This window comes from Saccopteryx bilineata, chromosome 10 (genome assembly GCF_036850765.1).
Source record: "Saccopteryx bilineata isolate mSacBil1 chromosome 10, mSacBil1_pri_phased_curated, whole genome shotgun sequence".
NCBI lineage: Eukaryota > Metazoa > Chordata > Mammalia > Chiroptera > Emballonuridae > Saccopteryx > Saccopteryx bilineata.
Genome location: NC_089499.1, coordinates 61,347,900 through 61,368,142, shown reverse-complemented (window position 1 = coordinate 61,368,142; position 20,243 = coordinate 61,347,900). Strand labels below are relative to the sequence as shown.

The 20,243-nt window shown below is 42.0% G+C and overlaps 1 protein-coding gene and 1 long non-coding RNA gene across 4 annotated transcripts in view; one reads left to right on the top strand and one right to left on the bottom strand.

Moving 5' to 3' along the window:
* Positions 1 to 2,618: 2,618 nt before the first annotated feature.
* LOC136314401 (uncharacterized) lies at positions 2,619 to 4,592 on the bottom strand. Its single transcript, XR_010727310.1, has 3 exons — positions 4,481 to 4,592; positions 3,337 to 3,460; positions 2,619 to 2,940 (listed from the first exon to the last, which is right to left on the bottom strand). It is a non-coding gene; the product is annotated as an uncharacterized lncRNA (long non-coding RNA).
* Positions 4,109 to 20,243, top strand: part of ERC2 (ELKS/RAB6-interacting/CAST family member 2) — a 1,144,388-nt gene continuing 1,128,253 nt past the window's right edge. For all 3 annotated transcript variants that reach the window (XM_066245244.1, XM_066245243.1, XM_066245245.1), the window contains exon 1: positions 4,109 to 4,220. The gene's annotated coding sequence lies outside the window, so the exon portion shown is untranslated. The remainder of the gene's footprint in view (positions 4,221 to 20,243) is intronic.

Sequence of the window (20,243 nt, the reverse complement as noted above, 5' to 3'; positions counted from 1 at the left end):
GCATAATCTTAAGGTTTTTCATATTTCAAATTCCATTTAAAAATAATTATAGGTTGAATTTTCTTCTCTTCTCACAATTAGTCTGGAGTATGCTTAACACTTTGAGTAGTGAGTTTTTTTCATGCTCGCTGACCCTGGGAGTGTTTTTCTTTTTTTCAAAAAATAAAATTAGGTCCAGTTCCAGTTTTATTAACTTAAAATCATGTTTGTTTGATAACCAATTTATAAAAACAAGAAGAACATACATTTGCCTTTTTTTTAATGTTGCCTTACACATTTTAAAATAAATTGATCGCACTCTGGATGGTCAAGAGGCATGAGGACGTACATGAACGTTTGCACTACTCAAAGGGTTAATGATTATGGACAAATCATAGCCACAGTGAATGAAATGAATCAGCTAAATAATTTAAAAGGAAATGTTAAAAAAAACTTTAAAAATTTCCACAAACATTGGTTAATAAAATTATACAAGTTTCAGGTGCACAATTCTACATCATCTGTGTATTGCATTGTGTGTTCAATACCTCACGTCAAGTCTCCCTCCATCATCTTTTTTAATGTTTTTTATTTATTTATTTTTAGAGAGGAGAGAGAGACAGAGAGAGAGAAGGGGGGAGGAGCTGGAAGCATCAACTCCCATATGTGCCTTGACCAGGCAAGCCCAGGGTTTCGAACCGGCGACCTCAGCATTTCCAGGTCGACACTTTATCCACTGCGCCACCACAGGTCAGGCTCCCTCCATCATCTTGTCATTAATTTGATGGACTTCCTTGGGAGAAGAGACTTGGTACGTAAAAACCCAGAGTCCTGTAGGACAAATCAAGTTTGAGATGCCCACCAGTTAGATACCCACCTTGAGGATACTAAATAAACAGCTATCCAAGTCTTTTAGACCTTTGGGAATCTCAGTTTCTATCTACATGGCTGTCTTTTCTCCTTTCTGCAGACCAGTTTCCTTGGCAAAAGTCTTAGAGCTCATTCTTTGATGACTTTGGCATCATGGTTTTGGATGCCATAGTATTGATCTGGGCTATCACAGTCTACAAACTCACTATTCAGTACCAACTGGTGACTCATTCTCATGGTCCCATCTCAAATACTGTGGAAAGAGCCTGTGACAGCTTACTCAGGGGCAGGTGTCTACTAAACAGTAACCTTCCTATGTCTGGGTTCACATAGCATGTAGGAGGCTTGCTGCTTTGGGCTGAACACAGGGTAGGGCAGAAAAGTTGGATGTGGCAAGCAAATTTGATGACATTTCCTTGGGAAGCATTTTCTGATCAGGAAAAGGATGGCTGTCCTTCCTGTTTGCTCCTACAGTTCCCAGATCTTTGTTCCTTTATAAGAGGTATTGAAATAGCTTGTTTTCTTGTCTCTTTCCCTTATTGCTCTGTACAGTCCTCAAGGGCAAGGGCTCTGAACCTACAGGACTAGCTCAGAGTAGGTGCTCAGTAAGTATTTGTTGAGTCAATGAATGAATGTGAGAAAAAAAAAAATCTGTCATGAAGATGCGCTTCCTGTGATTGCTGGAGAAGGGAGTGCCATGATGGAGAAGGATGTGAAAAACAAAGTGAAACAAAACAAAACAAAAACCAACAAAAAACCTGGAGCCATATAATAGGTTTTATAAAATATAATATAAATATGTTTAAAAAATGTCTGTCCTCGGCCCTGGCCGGTTGGCTCACTGGTAGAGCGTCGGCCTGGCGTGTGGAAGTCCCGGGTTCGATTCCCGGCCAGGGCACACAGGAGAGGCGCCCATCTGCTTCTCCACCTCTCCCCCTCTCCTTCCTCTCTGTCTCTCTCTTCCCCTCCCGCAGCGGAGGCTCCATTGGAGCAAAAGATGGCCCGGGAGCTGGGGATGGCTCCTTGGCCTCTGCCCTAGGTGCTAGACTGGCTCTGGTGGTGACAGAGCGACACCCCAGATGGGCAGAGCATCGCCCCCTGTGGGCATGCCGGTTGGATCCCGGTCGGGCGCATGCGGGAGTCTGTCTGACTGCCTCCCCGTTTTCAGCTTCAGAAAAATAAAAAAAAAAAGAAAAAAAAAATTCTGTCCTCAGGGGTGAGATCCTGTGTTGACTACCTGTAAGCATTTTTAGCTCTCTATGTGTATACACACACACTAAAACATAAAATTAGAGAATGTTGGCTCTGGAAGGGATCTTAAGATCCTTTAGTTCAGTTTTTTAATTTTTCAAATGAGAAAACTAAGTCCTAGAGATGGTAAAGATGACAATATTACTAAAATTTCTAATCCTTGTTCTACTACATAAAATTGCTTTCTATTTCAAATGATTGGTCTTAACTTTTTCAAGAATCCAATGTGAAAAAAAAGTCTCTTGAAAACCATAGATTTGGTTTTTGGAGGAATAAGCATATACACAAGAAATTGTTACCATGAAATACAAGAGTTCCTGTTTTTAACCCATGGGTCAAAGGTTAAGAGAATGGGTGACCAAGAATAGTGAACCTTAGGCATAGATTTTAATACATTTCAGCTGGGTATATTATCAGATTTTTTTTTTTCTGAAAGGTAGTAAACATTATAGAGTTTTGTAAGAGTAGTTGAGAAAATTAAGTTCTGCACATAGGAGGTACTCAATAAACATTGGCCACATTTCAACAGATAAGGGGTTTTAGGACTTCTCAAAGGACTCTCAACAAGGCTTTTATAATGTATAACAAGCCTCTTCAGCCACCACTGTCAAGAATGTACATGGGAAACTAAAGACAACAGGTGTAGCTTGGTTTTGCTTGGGGAGCATCCAGGTCAACAGAATAAGTGCCAATTTCTTGGTGACTGAGAGAAAGAAGAGGGTGAGAGCAAAGTGACCTGTGGGGACCAAGAATCTGTGAAAAATCTCAAATACCAGAAATGGGCAAGAACAAGAAGGCATCCTCTTCTCTCAGCATCCACTTCATTTAATATTTGAATTCCTATCAAGGAAGGAAAGAGGAGTCATCCCTAGTCACTGTGCTGATTCCATACCTTTGCTCACCCAGACATCCCATGGCTAAATCTGCTTCATTTGTCTGAGTTTCCCAGTAGGAGATGTTTCAATCTGGCCACTGAAATTGCTGGAAGTAGACTCATCAGGAACGGAAGGCAATTACTGCTCTCATTCTGCAAATGGATTCTCAGTGAGAGAGACCAAATCAGGAGATACCTATGACATTTTGAAACCCCTGACTAATATGAAATGGTAGCAGCTGGGGTTCCAGACTTGTTGGCTGGAAGCTTTTTCCAATGAAAAACTTGTCCAACTCCTCCTGCACTTCACCTTTAAGTAAGTGTGTGCATGTGTGTGAATGAATTCAGAGACTCTTTTCTACCTTAAGTGGGAGGACACACATGTTTCAAGGCACAGAGGAGGCGCTGGATGAATGATGAATGATGCCAACGATAGGGATGCTTTTTTTTCTTGCTCCCTTCCTTCATCTTCCATCCTCTCCTTTCCTTGGGGGAACAAGAAAGTAAAAATCGTATGAAATCCCTTCACCTTCCAAAAGAAGATTAAGCTAACGGGAGGGTGGCAGAAATTGGGAAACTGGACCCCAACTCTAAAGCTTAAATTGAAAGATAGTTGTATCCCCTCCACCAAGTGCCATCCCTGCGCCTGTCGCCAATGCTACCTGGTTAGTCTGGGAGTGCCTGGCAGCTCTTGGGGTGGGGTGCCCGGGAAGGGCCGTCCGGGACAGAGGACCGGGACCAGGTGCTTCGAGACGGTGGCCTCCAGGGCGAAGGCGCTTGGAAGACCCTCGCTGTTCGCACCACGCCCGGGCCTGGCGCTCTCTGCTGCCCCCCGCGGAGGCGTCCACGTCCCAGCCCCGGCCCCCCCAGCGGCTCCTCGGGAATGCTGGGAATGTGAGTCAGGGCCGCGGCGAGCGAGCGAGCGAGCGAGCGCGCCGAGCGGCCGGGCGGGGGGCCCGGCGGAGCGTCCCTTCGGCAGCGCCGCGCGAGCGCGCGTCTCGGGACTGCGGCGGGTGCCGCCCCCTCGGCCGTCAGCCCCGCCCGGCCCCGCGCCGGGCCCCGGCCCTCGGAGCGGCGCCTTCCCTTCTTCCCTCCCTCCCAGCCCGGCTCCTCCTCCTCCTCCCGCTGCTGCTCGCTTGCGCTCCGGCGCCGGCTCCGGCTCCGGCTCCTCCTGGCCGCCCGGGGCCAAGGCGACGTGAGGTTGTAAAAATCCATGTGGGACGGCCCCGGGGCGAGCATCGGAAAGGTGAGACGTCGACGCCCGGGCCGGGGCCGCTGGGCGCTAGGCTCCCTTGGGGCGCCCGTGCCCCGGCATCTCTAGTGCCGGGTGCCCCTCACTCGTGGGGCGCTGCAATGCGTTATCGGGGAGCCGAGAGGTGATCCATCCGCCTCCACCGGGGCTTTCCGGGGCGGGGGAAAGGATGGGGCGGCCTAAAGGCGGATTTGCCTTACTGTAGAAACCCCCAGATTGGAACAAGTGCACGGCTACCCCCGGCGCGCGGGTACCTTTCGCTCGTCCCGGCCGCCCGGGCCACCTCCCGCAGTCCCTCTCTGGCAGGCACCCTCACTGCCATCGCCTTTCTTCTCTCCGGCTCCCCCTCTTTCTCCTGGCTTTCCCCCTCTTGCTTCGAGGGGTGGGGTGTTAGCGGGGGCAAAGGTCTCGGGAAACCTCAAGCAGAACAAAGTGGAGAAAGGTGGAGCTCCAGCCCGGGGGTGGGGTCCCAGGCTGCCTCGATGGGTTCTGAGGGGAGTGTGTTAAAAAAAAAAAAAATCCGTGTCAGTGGAAATAAGCTGGATTAATTGGGGCAGGGGAGTGGGTGGTGGTGTATGAAAACGAATAGGATGTGACATTACACTGAGCGACATTTCTTCCTTCCCCCTCACCATCTCCGAATTATAAAAGAAAAGAGGTACTTAGAAGGTTGTGACTTTTTATTTTATTTTTATTACCGTCCAAGCCTTTGAAAGATCATCTTAGGACAGTGAAGATTAAGGACTGCTTTAATGTGGGAAATATAACAGCGCTCGTAAACTCTATGATCGGCCCTGCCTTCTTTATTTTGTAGTTAAGGGTCTCTGTTCTCTTTGCCAGGGAAGGAGGGTCTGCTATGTACGAGAGGATCGATTTTAGGCGGCCACCTGCCTTTGCTAGATGAAAGGCAATTTACTCCCGGAGCGGTGAATTGTCAGTTCACTGTGTGATTGACAGCCACACCTGCCATTTATGCGGGCAGAACACGGACCGGTGGAACCCCAAGAGCCAATCAATGCTCGGGAGAGGAGGGCAGCTCCCACTTGTCAGGGTTAGTTTCCTGGTTGGCTTTTTGAAATCAGTGGTTTCGCTTAACCATTAGTTTCCACCAGGTATGTGGCTCCAGCTGTGAGAGGCGAACAAGCGGGAAGAAAACTCTTCCAAGATGGGCTTAGAAGCAAGTATGTTTGACTTGTGTTTGTCTCTTCCATCCTCCCTCCCCCTATTAGTTGTAGTAGTTGGGGATGCTCAGGTCATTGATTTAGAAATGAAGATGAAATGGATCTGTGTAAAGAATGAAATGAGGGTGGGGGAAGTGTGATGGGGGTTAGAATTTTCCACCTATCTCTCTAGAATTGAGGCTCCTTTATAAGAGACACCATTTACTGTTGAGCTCTCTGAAAAAGGGTGTGGCACTTTGTCTCCTTTGGTCACTCTTGTCCTTGTAAAGTCACATTGCTTCTCAGTATACAGTATTTGGCTCTTGGCTCTGTTGGATGAATTTATAAGATATTTTTGAAGCAGACAAGCAAGCTTTATTAAGATTACCACGAATAGAAAAGATTCTTTTAGTTTTTGACAGTGTAACTCAACTTCTGGAAGTGAGGGCTGCCGTCTTCACTTCCAGTTTGAATGTCAGTTTGGAGGTGGCAGTGGGGTCAAGCTAGAGCTTTTCTAGAGGGTAGAGGGTTTGCTTTTGAGGTGAGTTTGCTTCTAAGGTGAGCCATCTTGTCGGTCTGCTTCTGTGCTTTTATAAAGGCATTACATAGTTTGGAGGAATGGTGTGTGGATAGTGATGGAAACATGGCTTTCAGCATCAAGACTTTCATAGGTGGTTGGATTGTGGGCAGGAGGACCAGATCCTTCTCAATTTTCTGTTAGTGAAAAACTTATTTTTCAATATCCTTTTTCCTGAATTCAGTAGAAAAATTACTGGTTGATCTAGAGAGCTGTCATCTCAGAAGCTGTATGTACCTGGATATGAATACAAAACTGTGCATTCAGCATTTCATGAACATTTTATGAACCAGAGTATACCAATTAGGATGGTCTTCATGTAGGAACAAGGTTTGTCCAGGTAGTATTATTATTATTACTGTTGTCATTTTATTAAGTAATTTGCTAAGTACTTACATGAATTATCTTTTTAAGATCTGGCAGTCTTTATGAGGTAGGTGCTATTATTATCCCCAAATTATACATAGAAGAAACTAAAGGAATTAAGTATCGTGCTGCAACTTAGTGAGAGAATGAGAACTTGACCTCAGGTTTCTCTGATCCAGATACTATGACCTTGGCCATGGCCTTGAATTCAAATTTGGTTATGCGATCTGCATACATCCAGTTTGAAGTGTGGGCTCTTCCAGAATACATATAGCCTGTTCTGAGTCCACTGCAATGTTCATGGTCTTTGTACTGTCCTATTTGGCTTGCTACTTAGAAAGCTGTCAATTCCCCTAGTAGGCAAATTTAGTAACTTTGTGACTTAGGTCAGCTTTGTGAACTTAGGTCAGCTTTGGACCAATGGAAATTTGGTTCCCAACTCAATGATAATGACTTAAAAAGAAGGTAAAACAAAACAAAATGCACACACTTCCATTTTTCTTGATACCTTAAATTTCCAGTTGGAATTTTTTTTTTTTTTTTTACTTTTTTTTTTTTTTTTTTTGCATTTTTCTGAAGCTGGAAACAGGGAGAGACAGTCAGACAGACTCCTGCATGCGCCCGACCGGGATCCACCCGGCACGCCCACCAGGGGGCGACGCTCTTCCCATCCTGGGCGTCGCCATGTTGCGACCAGAGCCACTCTAGCGCCTGGGGCAGAGGCCACAGAGCCATCCCCAGCGCCCGGGCCATCTTTGCTCCAATGGAGCCTTGGCTGCGGGAGGGGAAGAGAGAGACAGAGAGGAAGGCGCGGCGGAGGGGTGGAGAAGCAAATGGGCGCTTCTCCTATGTGCCCTGGCCGGGAATCGAACCCGGGTCCTCCGCACGCTAGGCCGACGCTCTACCGCTGAGCCAACCGGCCAGGGCCTCCAGTTGGAATTTTTAATAGGAATACATGCTCTTAACACCATTCAACTGCTTCTTGTTCTTCTTGTTCTTGTTGTTGTTGTTGTTCTTCTTCTTTTCTTTTTGGCAAAGGCATTAGAATTTTATTTTCTCTTTTACTTATGAAGAGACTGTTTTCATTAGTGATTAAATATAATTACCTTTAAAATTACTCTATTAAAATATTATAACCATATTGTTTTATTATGTTGGAAAAGTCACAAGACTTAAGCCTTGTCAGTGTCTTCCTACTGGTAAAATTCAGTGGTTATGGTTTGCTAAGACAGATATCCTTAAAATTGTGTTTAGAGGAATGGTGTTGAAGTCCACAGCTTCACCTCAACAAGTCTTTGACTTTAGTGAGGATGACTTTGTACAATCTACTTTCTTTTTGGTTTGTTTTACTGGTACATCCTTTTTAACCCCTTTTATTAGCTAAGAAGTTAACATTTTGGCTGTCATAGTAGAGACCTACTTGCTAGCCAACAGTTTAATTTTAGCATGGTTTATATTATTTTTTGATACTTTATTGTGATTTTTTTTTTATTTTCAAAAGCCAGCAGAATAAATGGAAAGCAAAACAAAACAAAACAAAACACTGATATGAATGATAATATCGGTCTCATAAATTTAAAGCAGTCAATCCAAAGATAGAAATCATTGGGTGTAACAAAGGCAGAGATTCTTCAGCTTGCTCCTTCTTATGTAAATAAGAGGAACAAAATGAATGAATATGTCAGAACTGCTAACAAAACTCAGTGATTTACAGCAACAGGTATATTTATTCTCACACTTATCAGTTTTTAGGTTGAATGGGATTTGGCTGATTGAGGCTGGACTCCTTGGGGTGGCTCTGCTGTAGTCTTCAGGCTGGGTTCTGGGTGTTCTGGGACCCAGGCTGAAGGGAGAGCAGCTACATGGGGCATGCTTTTCTCATAGTAGATCACTGGATTCAAGAGCCAAGCCATACTGCACAAGCAAATATCATTCCTACCAACAATGTTTTTTGGACATAGCAAGTTACATGGAGAAGCCCAACATCACGGGTAAAAGTAGACTCTGCTCATTGTAGGGAGGAAATATTGGATAAACTATAATCTGAATTCCCACAGTTTGCAAAATGTATGGCATTATTAGAGAATTTTATACTTTTTTTCTTCTCTTTCTTGGGGAATGAAGTCTTTATTCCCATCTTCCCTCCTCCAGCTTTATGATGTATGAACCTAGTGTTTAACTTTTGCATTTCAGACATATACCATGTTTGATTCTAGAAGACTGATTGTAAAAGCAGGTGTAAGTATGCATATAAATTACTTAAATTATCAAGGCACTATTTATTTGAACCTATCATGTTCCAAGGGAGTGATGCTCAATGGAGTGATGAACATAGGAGTTTTTATCTGATGTGAGTCCTGCCACGATAGGACCTCTTGTTAGGGGTAGGTGTCAGGAAAGACTTCTTGGATTAAATGGCATACTCCTGGACTTTAGTGCAGTGCTAGTGTTGGAGATACAGAAAGATCAGTGGATATAATAGGTAAGGAACACATCTAGATATAGTCATTCCATTTGGCCAGAGGGTAAGATAAGTGAATAACAACAACAACAATAATCAGAATCAGAATTATATCAGTAATGTTTAATTTTTACTGAACAGTTAACTGTATGTGAAGTTACTGTACTTAACACTTTATATAAAATACCTAATTTAATATTGGGGTAGACATTGCTGATTTGCTATTCAACTTTAATTCTGTCTTTTCTAACTAAAAGAACCCCAGTTTTGCGTGACATGGGAATATGTCCATCTCACTTTTTCTAGACTCCTTTATAGCCTAGAGTGGCCATGAGACTCAGGTCTTACAGTAATGTAAGTGGATGTTGTTGGGTGGGGGCTTTCCCGAAAATTAAGCGAGGAGGACACACTTGGCTGGTATGTCCCAACAGCTTTTGGCTCCTTTCTGCTTCTTGCTTTGGGAACCTAGGTGAAATACCTGGAGAGGCAGCAACTAACTATAACAACAAAGGTGAAACCATGTATTAAAAGTGGGAAAACTGGAATCTGGAGGGATTTTGGTCTTGATGACATTGTTGAGACATCGTACCAGGCTAGACTGCCTTCCCTTGTGCTGATTGCATAAAACAAATAAATTCCTTATGTGTAAACTACTAATTGTTACTTGTAGTCAGACATAATCCTCACAGACACATACTTTCTCAAGAGCCTCTCAAAGTAGATGCCCTCATACCTTTTTAAAAAGGTGAGGACATCAAAACTCAGATTAAGTAACTTTCGCAAGCTCTAGGATTCATTGCTCTGTTTTGACTTCCAGGCTCACCATCCTGCCTTTGGCTGGGCAGGATAAGTTCTACCCTGGAGACAGTGTTGGAGAAGTAGGCTGGGATAAGACTGAGGAGACAACTGGATTCCAGGCTGAAAAGTTTGACTTTTATTTCATGGGCTAGCAAGTATGAGATGATTTGAAAATTACAGAGACTGGAGGTTGGGAGACCACTGAAGTTTAAGTTTGTGACACCCAGTACTTTAGTGTAAATGAAGGCAGAGGAAAAAGCTGAGTACAAAGCAAAGCTGGGAATGTAAGAAAATAGAATTGAGTGAACACAAATAAATCATTGTTGGCTGTTAACCTGTAATCTGAGAACAAAACAAAAGTCTCCTGAAGGTTAGTATTAACTTCTACTAATGGCTTCACATTTGCCAGGAAGTAAGGAATGAGTAAGGCAGAGAATTGCCAATGGGATGTGAATCCTTATTTAGTGCAGTAGGGTGGGGGCTTACTTCCTGCCCATACCATTTACCGATCCCTTGATGAACCACTATGACATGAGTTTGGTCTAGGTCTGGCTCCACTGTGCCAGTTCAAGGTAGCTGAGATGAAGGGTAAGGCCAGAGGGTGGTGCAGCTGTACAACAAATTCTGTCCGTGGACTTATTTCTACATCTGTTAAACATTCTGGAGCTTTCTTAAGGGTGATGTGGGGTCACTTTAACTTCCTGGTGTCCCTTTTTCCCCCTTTTCTCTACTTTTTAAATCTGTAAAATAAAGGATTTGGTTTACATTAGTGTCTTCAAATGTTCTTCAGCTGCAGAAACTTTTTTTGTTTCCTAAATGAAAGCTTATCTGGACCCTCAGTATAGTTATAGAAAAAGGCAGAGTTGCTCTGAAAATCCAGAGTCCAGGTTTATGTTGTCTGAGATGACTCTATGTTGAGTCCACTGCTCTAAAATGATCCTGACACACCTTCCCAGGTCCAGGATTGTGTGAACCTTAGAACTGTCCAGATGTTTTATTGGAGCATCTTCTTTAACAAATCCCTTTGTTACTCTGTGGCTTGTTGTGTCTGAGTATCATCTGTGGTAGACACTGTTAATGTTCCCCATAGCCACTTTTCCACTCTTTCCAGGCATATGTTGAAAGTGACTTGTGTCACTTCTATGCTAGAACACCTAATCTTTGGAGTGAGACCAAACAGTGCTCTCTTCTCCTGCTGTGATGAAAGCACCTGTTGAAAATGGAGCCTTCATCTACCTGGGTCCCTGACTCATTAAATGAGCAAAACTTTCAGTTAACTGGCATTCAACCTATAACGCAACAGAAATAAACCTTTGTTGTTTTAAGCCATCGAAATTTTATGATTGTTTATGCAGCACTTTTGTTTTTTCTTTGTAGCTTATCCTTACTGATAGATCATCTATTAACATGTCTGCTAAACTTTAACTTACTTTTTTTTTTTTTTTGTATTTTTTCTGAAGCTGGAAACGGGGAGAGACAGCCAGACAGACTCCCGCATGCACCCGACCGGGATCCACCGGGCACGCCCACCAGGGGCGACGCTCCGCCCCTCTGGGGCGTCGCTCTGCCAGGACCAGAGCCACTCTAGTGCCTGGGGCAGAGGCCAAGGAGCCATCCCCAGCGCCCTGGCCATCCCTGCTCCAATGGAGCCTCGGCTGCAGGAGGGGAAGAGAGAGACAGAGAGGAAGGAGGTGGGGGGGGGGGTGGAGAAGCAAATGGGCGCCTCTCCTATGTGCCCTGGCCGGGAATCGAACCCGGGTCCCCCGCACGCCAGGCCGACGCTCTACCGCTGAGCCAACCGGCCAGGGCCTTAACTTACTTTTTAAGTGTCTTTGGGATCAACATGAAGCCAAGCCAAACTGTCCTTACTTTGTTCTTAGGAAAGAAGTAGGCAGGTATCTGCAATAGCTGTCCACACAGGTGTTTGTACTGATAGAATCTCTGAATTGGAATATTTATACTCAATAACGTTTGTTTTCATGTTTAAAAAGTCTGAAGATATATTGTATAGTGTATCTTGCTTTTCTTAAAAAAAGGTTTTAATGTTCTGTTGCCTTTTTAAGTAATAGAACCTCAATGGCTTAGGGTAGAATAATGATGATCATTATTGGCTATTATTGATTAAATACTTATTTATTGATTTATGAAATATTTATTGAGCATCTACTATGTGATAGGCACTGTGGGTATATACTGTATTTTTTGCTCAATAAGACGCACTTTTCCCCCAAAAGTGGAGGGGAAAATGCCCGTGTGTCTTATGGAGTGAATGTTTATTTTTTTTAGCTGCTGCGGGTTCCCTGACAACTAGAAGAGTATTTGAACATTAAAGTCTCTTTTCATTTGTTAATAACAGTGCTAATGGTTGTTAATACTGCTGTTGAGTTTACATTGTTGAAATATTATTGTGGTATATTTTATTAAATATTTTAACACACCATGTGGTTCAGAATATTTTTTTTCTTATTTTCCTCCTTAATACTCTAGGTGTGTCTTATGGTCAGGTGCATCTTATGGAACAAAAAATATGGTAAATAAATTACAGATAGTGCCTCACATATAGCTTACACTCTAGTGTAAAAAAAGCTTTGGCATATGAGTAGCTTTGTGTTCTATGAAGGATACCATTTATTGAGCATTTACTGTGTTATGTGTTAGGGGCTTTATGTTCTTTAATTCATGCTACTTATAAAAGTAGGTGTACTATCCACATTTTAAAGATGACAAAACTGAAGCTCAAAGAATTTGATACGCTGTATGATGGCAAGAGCTTTTGCCTTTTGCCGAATTCCCAGTTTCTAGAAGAGTGTTTGGCACATAATAGATGCTCAATAAATATTTGTTGAATGAATGAACAGAAGAACATGCTCAAAGTTAATGCTGTGGCAGAGCCAGAAGTTGAGTCCTGACTGACTCTCAAGTCTGCTAAATTCACACTGGATGTAGTAGAAGTGTGGGGCCCTGTGATCAAGAGAAAAGCAACAACTGAGCCCCAAGTCTTAATAACAAAGCCACCAAGAAGAGCCAGGCTGTCTCACTTACACACATTGAGGGCTTAGTCCTCTGTGTGGTTTACTACTCAAGGCCACTACCCTGCTGGCTTAATTGCTGATATAATTGGCTACCCCTATCTTGGACCATTTCAACTTCTGCCCAAACTAGATTTCCTTAGCACTGTTGTGGCCTTGTTTTCTCAACCTTTTAATCTTTGGGGCATTCCTTCACCACTAGCATCTTCCAGATTTGTTGCTTTGAATTTCCAGGAAATCTGTAGTTGTTGGCACCTAATGGGCACTTAACAAAATTAAAAAAAATAAAAGGAGAATGAGAGAGAAGGAAAGAAAGAAATAAGGCTAGCCAGCACTTTCAGGAAGGAACTAAGTGATTGTTTTTCCCTGGAAGTCAACAGTGAGCTTGCTGTTCCAGCAGTGAGGAGGAGTATGGGTTGGGTCAGAGGGCATCTCTAGGACATACCTGCAGGGGGAGGGCCAGTGGCAGTGTTAATAGATGCCTTATATAAACTTTACTTTGTCGTGGCTTATTCTTCAGATTTTCCATTTTGCTCACTGAAGTCTCGTATGTGTGCAGTATGCGTGGGAGTGTATGCTAGTATATCTTCTTTTTTCTTGCCTTACTGCTTTCTACCCCTAAAGGTAGTTGTCATTCTGTGATTTCAGAGTATGAATGAATTGCAAGCAGCATAGTGCATTCCCTGTAAGTGTATTAAAAGCAAACTATTAAGTCAAGGCAACTTCCTAGTGGCTGAGCACACAAAAACCTGAATGGGAATTGAGTAATGCAACTGTTCTTTAGGAATACTCTCAGATCCTTATGCAAACTGAGAGGCTTTCCACTAGAACAGTATGGCTAATTATAGCAAGAAAGGGCAAGGATTTATATAAGAAATTGAATCTAGTTGTGCACGGTAGTTACAAGGTCTTAGGTAATGGATTTCTCTAAAACAAGATGGATGTGGTTAGGGTGGGAAATTCATCCTCTGTGGGCTCAAGGTGACTGAGGGTGGGTTTGGGGTCTGGAAACTGTTCTGGGGTTGAAGAACTCGGCTCTGAAGGTGGAAGTTTGAGTGCTTTTTCAAGATGTGGAGTTGGGCTGGTACCACAATCCTTGGCTATTTTCTGGTGACACAAGATAGCTTTCTTGTGCCTCCTTTCAGGCAGATTTGCCACACTGTCTTCCTGTCAGCCTCCTCCAAGTCATTGTTATCATATGGTGTTGCAAGACTGGGGTTCAAAGGGCAGGATCCTCACAGTGCAGTGCTGCAGAGTTTTTCACGGTGGGCTCTCAAGACAGGGCTTTTGATATGGTTTTTTTTCCTTCTGGTGATATGTGTTTTTTCTTTCCTTTAAGAATACATTTCCTCCTACCCTTTCTTTGTTTCCCATTTTGGCTCATTAGCCATCTTATTCCTGAAATGTCTCCATGGGGAGAAGTAGGAGGTAGAACAGTGGAATGGAATGATAGCTTGGCATTCTTAGGAGCTCATTGAAAATAGGTCCTGTATGATGCTGGGTGGGTACAAAGGCAGCTGAGTTTCAGTGACTGCTGTTCAATGGACTTGTGAACATGGAGCAGTTAGCCAGATATACAAGGGAAAATTTTTTTCCTTTTTTGTTAAATCTGTGAAAGAACTATCTTTTCATACACAGGCTTCCAGTACATTGACAGGGGCCACCTTGAATTCAACAACATGAATAGTTGCTTAGAATAACTTCAGAGCAGATATGTTGGATATAGAGATATGAGCAGTGATCTGCGAGTCAAGGGGCCTAAGTTCCAATTCTGGCTTTGCCACTAACCTTCTTCTTACTGGTTTCTTCATGTGTTTCAAATCATCTGGTCCTTTCCAGATATAAACTGATATTTTTTACAACCTTTTTTTAAATTCAAAGGATCGACTAAGTATAATTTTATTAGTGATTTTATCTTGGAAAACAAGAATGGCTGGTGTGCTTTCATGAAAAATTGTACTGAGAAAGAGTTAAGCCATTATATAATTTATTTACCATGTGTGCATGTGCTTGCTTTATGATAGCCCTCTGCAAGGCAAAGGGGATTCTGGGAGGCTCGGGGATTATAGCCAGACAAATCAAAGGGCTGTTTTAATGGGAGCTCTTATGAGGGTGCACCCAGGCTATCGCGCAAGGCTTGAAAGAGTACTAGATGAAGGGTAGAAGAAGACTTCTTGAGGAAGGTAACACCTAAAGTGACATGGAACACTAAGTGAAGTTATATGTGGTGAGCTTGGTTTTGATGGTACAAGTAACAGAAGAAATGGGTTTGAGGGATGGTGAGAGAGCCAGAAAGTGACAGTCATAAAGACCCTGTGATCCACTAGGAGATGAGTTTCAAGCTTAACAATCAAGGGATTTCAGTAAGGCTCTGACACAACCAGAGACACTGGATTCTCTTCATTCTTCTTTCATTCCTCTTTCGTGGCAATGGCTGCCTGCTTTTGGTGTTTGTAGGAGCATGGGGTTCGAAATTGGGGTGAGGGAGAGGCAGGATGACCTGAAAGACATGAACATGGCCTTGGGAATCCTAGTTGTGCCCATTCTGATTTCATTGACCAAACACAATTTATTCAACTTTAATAACTTTAAAAGACCATTTTCCAAGTGAAGGTGCTCCTGATAAAAGCTCTGTAGTGGGACTCCATACTTTTTGTTGGTTTTTAGAATCTCTGAACGTCATCTGCAACTAAGCTCTTTTCAGTGAGTTTTGAGCAAAGTGTGGATCCCACTGTAAAATCTTCGCAAATGTTTATAGTTAAAGGATGTAATTAAACTGACTTTGTTAGACTAACAGAATTGAAAATACTTGTAATAATTCATAGTGCAATACTTTTGAAAGTGGTGTGAGAAAAGTTCATGAATGAAAATGGTTTATTCCCTGAAATGAGCAAGATAGGAAGTCATGTATCAGAACTGTATTCAATGCCCCATGCATACTAGCTGGGTCTGACTTTATTTTTGTATGACTTATACAACTTTTTGGACATTAGTCAGTAACATTTTTACACTCCTTTATATATATATATATATATATATATATATATATATATATATTTTTTTTTTTTTTTTTTTTTTTTTTTTTTTTTTTAATTTTTCTGAAGTTGGAAACGGGGAGGCAGTCAGACAGACTCCCGCATGTGCCCGACCGGGATCCACCCAGCATGCCCACCAGGGGGCGATGCTCTGTTGCATCCAGAGCCATTCTAGCACCTGAGGCAGAGGCCACAGAGCCATCTTCAGCGCCCGGGCCGACTTTGCTCCAATGGAGTCTTGGCTGCGGGAGGGGAAGAGAGAGAGAGAGAGAGGAAGGAGAGGGGGAGGGGTGGAGAAGCAGATGGGTGCTCCTCCTGTGTATCCTGGCCAGGAATCGAACCCGGGACTCCTGCATGCCAGGCCGATGCTTTACCACTGAGCCAACTGGCCAGGGCCCACTCCTTTTTTTTTTTTTTTTTTTTTAAAGATTTTATTTCTATTGATTTTAGAGAGAGAAGGAGAGAGATTGTGGTCACTTCACTTTAGTTGTTCATTGATTGCTTCTTATATGTGCCTTGACTGGGCAAGTCTGGGGTTTCCAACTGATGACCTTAGCTATCCAGGTTGATGCTCTATCCATTGTGCCACCACAGGTTAGGCTACACTGCCTTTCTTACATTAATCTTGACTTCTGTGCATTGTCCTTTGCACCAACGTTTTGAGCTGCTATACCATGGCCTTACTGGCTAACAAGTAGTTTTATTTCATTAGCATCACCATTTTTGTATATTAGAGTTTGTGGGATATTTGAATATTTCTTAAATCTTGTGATTATTTTAAAAAAGTAGATGGGAAGTAGGAAAATGCAGGCAGTAATATTGGAAGAAATGTGAGCCTTATAAATGTAATTGAGGCAAAGATGAAAACCATTAGATGTGCCCATTATGTACAATGTTTACCTTCAGTCAGATGCTTTGGACGTAAGTTGGACAACTGTATATAGTTGTGTGGGATAAGAACAAAATTAAAGGCTATAGATGTATGTATGAAATATTGGTAAAAAGCTTTGGGGACTTTAATAAAGGGCAAAATATAGTGTATGTTTTGGGGAACAGCTTTCCTTCTTAACATGTAAGTCTAGTCATTTTTTGTTTATTCAACTTTTTAAAAAATAAATATTTAGAAAGGTCTTTTCTATAAAAGTAAGGAATAGAAATTGGATTTCTCATCAGTCTTATTTAGGAGAGTTCACCAGAGTCAGTAACCTATTCCTTTGATTTGCTAACTGCATAGGTAATCATTGTGCTAACAAAATTCTCTATGTATTTTGGCAAACAAGTAAAGAGAAACCAAAGCAAATAATATGGTCCTTCACAAAGGATACACCTGAATGGATTATTATGATTCCATGGTTTCATTTGTTGCACTGTAGAACAGGAAAAGACTAAATGCATCTTAGTCCTCATCATAAGCCTTAGTGATGCTAAGATGGTGCATTAAGAGTCAAAGAGAAAGAAGGATAAGAATTAAGACATGTGTACAGTTAACCCTACAGCCCTCCAAATCCCAAGTCAGGAGACTAGAGTCATGGTCTGTCTGCCTTGGAGGAACTGGTTGATATATGGGAGCTTGGCTAATGTCCTTTCAGGTTCAGCTCACTTCTAAGGAAAGGATTGAGTTGGATGCAAATTTCCAGTTCTTGATACACCTTGTGGTTAAATGGTGAATGTTAAATCATAGGAGATGTTAATCAGGTGTAAGACAGTTAAGAATAGCTCTTAAATTTCTCACTGAAACTGAGTAACATAGTTTAACTTCTATCAAAAAAGCATATAGCCTGACCAGGGAGTTGTGCAGTGGATAGAGGATGCTGAGGAACCAGGTTCAAAACCCTGAAGTCACCAACTTGAATGCAGGCTCATCTGGCTTCAGCATGGGATCACCAGCTTGAGCGATCAATGAATAACCAAGGTGCCACAACTATGAATTGATTCTCCTCATCTCTCTCTCTTCCTGTCTGTCTGTCCCCCTCAACCCTGCTTTAAAAAAAGGCATATAACTATTGGACTAGAAGCTCGAGAAACTCCTATTAAGTTTCTACTGTGTGTCAGGCATTTTGCTAAGTGCATCAAAAATTCTCTAATTTAATCTTAACAGTAACTCCATGATCCAGATATTGTTTCTCACGACGAGGAGATTAACATTTAAAGAAATTAAGAAACTTGCATTTGTGCTTTAGTTTAGCATCCCAGAAGCAGATCCCGGAAACAGGTACTCTAGTGCAAGTAATTATTTGGGACATTCAGGGATCACCAGTATGTGAACAAGGAATATGAAACACAGAGGAGAAAGCAGCCAATAGATGGGACATTATTTGGTAAGTTACTGCAGTTGTGACTAGAGTTTAATTTCACAAGGAAACTGGAGATTGTGTGTGATACCTGTCTTAGGATGACCTCACATGAAGGATAAGGAAGCAGGTCCTGACTTGTTTTTTTCTTTTTTTAAAATTTATTTTTATTATGGTAAAATATATATAATGTAACATTTACCAGTTTAACTATTTTAAGTGTACAGTTCTGTGGTATTAAGTACATTCACAATGTTGTACCACCATTACCACTGTTCACCTGCAGAGTTTTTCATTGTTCCAAATTGAAACTCAACCCATTAAACAATGATTCTCCATGCTACCTGCCCCAGCCCTTGGCAACCACTATTTTACTTTCTGTCTTTATGAATTTGCTATTATAGGTTGTTCTTCAAGGTACTTCATATAAGTGGAATTATATAATATCTGCCCTTTTATGTCTAGTTTAATTCACTTAGCATATTTTCAAGGTTCATACATGATATAACCTGAGTTAGAATTTCATTACTTTTTAAGGATGAATAATAGTCCATTGGATTTATATACCATATTTATCCAGTCATCTGTTGATGGACATTTGGCTTGTTCCTATCTTTTGACTGTTGTGAACAATGCTTCTTTGAACACTGATGTGTACATATCTGTCAGTTGTTTTTTAGAGCATTTCTATCTTGCCTCCTTCCAAGAGCAGAGTAGTTTTCCAAGATTCAAAAAAGTCCTCAGCAGAGATGCTGATATTGGCAGTGTGAAATCCTGTGGGAAACTCTAAAATGTTCAAGTCAGAGGGACACTAACAGGGCACTTAACAGCATCTGCTCACAAGGTCCTTACCCAAGTAAGTGGAAAAACTGGTATTTGAATCTTGGACTGTTGACTCAAAGCCCATGCATTTAGCTGTTCTACACTGAGCTACCTTTCATTACAAGTATAATTACAAGTATAAAGTATAATAGTACTGAGATACAAACATGCATGAGACATGGTTATTGCCTGCAAAGACCTGTCGGGGTTGGATCATCTGTCCTTCAGAACCTCAAGGGAAGACAGTGGTGCAATCTGGAACTCATGGAGACATTATAAAGTGGAGTCACAGGTGTATGGGTCCCCTTTTCTCTTGAGTGCCTGTGGTGAGGCATGCTTGGGTCAGGCACAACTGGACTCTTCATGAGGTTGAGATCCAATGCCTCAATGAGGTTGAGGCATTCACACATGTGCTGATCATTGGAGTCTTGAGTTCCAGCCTGCGCCCATTGTTGCTTCTTGGTGTTCACTTGAGCTGTTTGCACAATTGTATTAACTCAGTAGGATTTATCCTCCTTTGAGCCTTTTTGGTGATTGCCTTCATCTTGATATCCAAGCATCAGGAACACCTATGTTAGGAAAGAAATCAGGGCCCAGGAATGATAAAGAAAATACACATTTGGAGACAGTTAAAATGGTTGGTTATGTGTTTCTGTGTCTGAAAATATATTGTTTATAAGTGATTTGCATTTATCTAGAGATCTAACACAAGATATTATGTCCCTGAAAGGATGACATTACCTAGATTGGTATTGTGGCAAAGGAGGAAAGAAATGAGATAAATCATGAGAAAATGCTGCCCTGTATTTTTAGCTAAGTGTTGAAAATGTTATTTTAGTACTGCATCTGTGTGAGCTGGGTGTGCTAGTCAGCTATTGCTAGGTTATGCTGAGATAACCTCCAAATCTCAGTGGCTTTCTCTTATGGGTTGTATATGGTTCTGCTCTACTTTGCCTTTTTTTCTGGGACTCAGGCTGAAAGAGTGGTCCCTTTCTTGGATGGGCCGTTCTCATCATAGAGAAGGAAAAAAAAATCAATGGTTTGCTCATTAAATGTCTTATTGTGCCTCTTTGGATATGGTGTGTTCCTTTGGCTCTTGTTGCATTTGACAAAACAAGTTACATGGCCTAGCCTGACATCAGTGGGGCAGGAAGGATTCTCTTCCTATGGGAGGGAGACTGTAGGGAATGAGTCAACTAGAGAGAACAGTGAATATTTTGAATAAATTAGCAATTTATTGCATACTAGCTAGAATTTTATTCTCATGTGCAAATTGCTTAGCAAACTTTTTAAACCAGCTCATCTTTTTAGATTCATTATAACATGTTTAATTGCTATTCCTCTTTTACTCATAAGGAAGAAACATTTTGTACTTAAGGGTCTAGTTGTCCTTCTGAGATCCATGTAAAATCAATCAAAGAGCTAGTATTATTTTTCTAATAAGTCAATCAATTGTACTGTCTTTCAAGAACTGATCA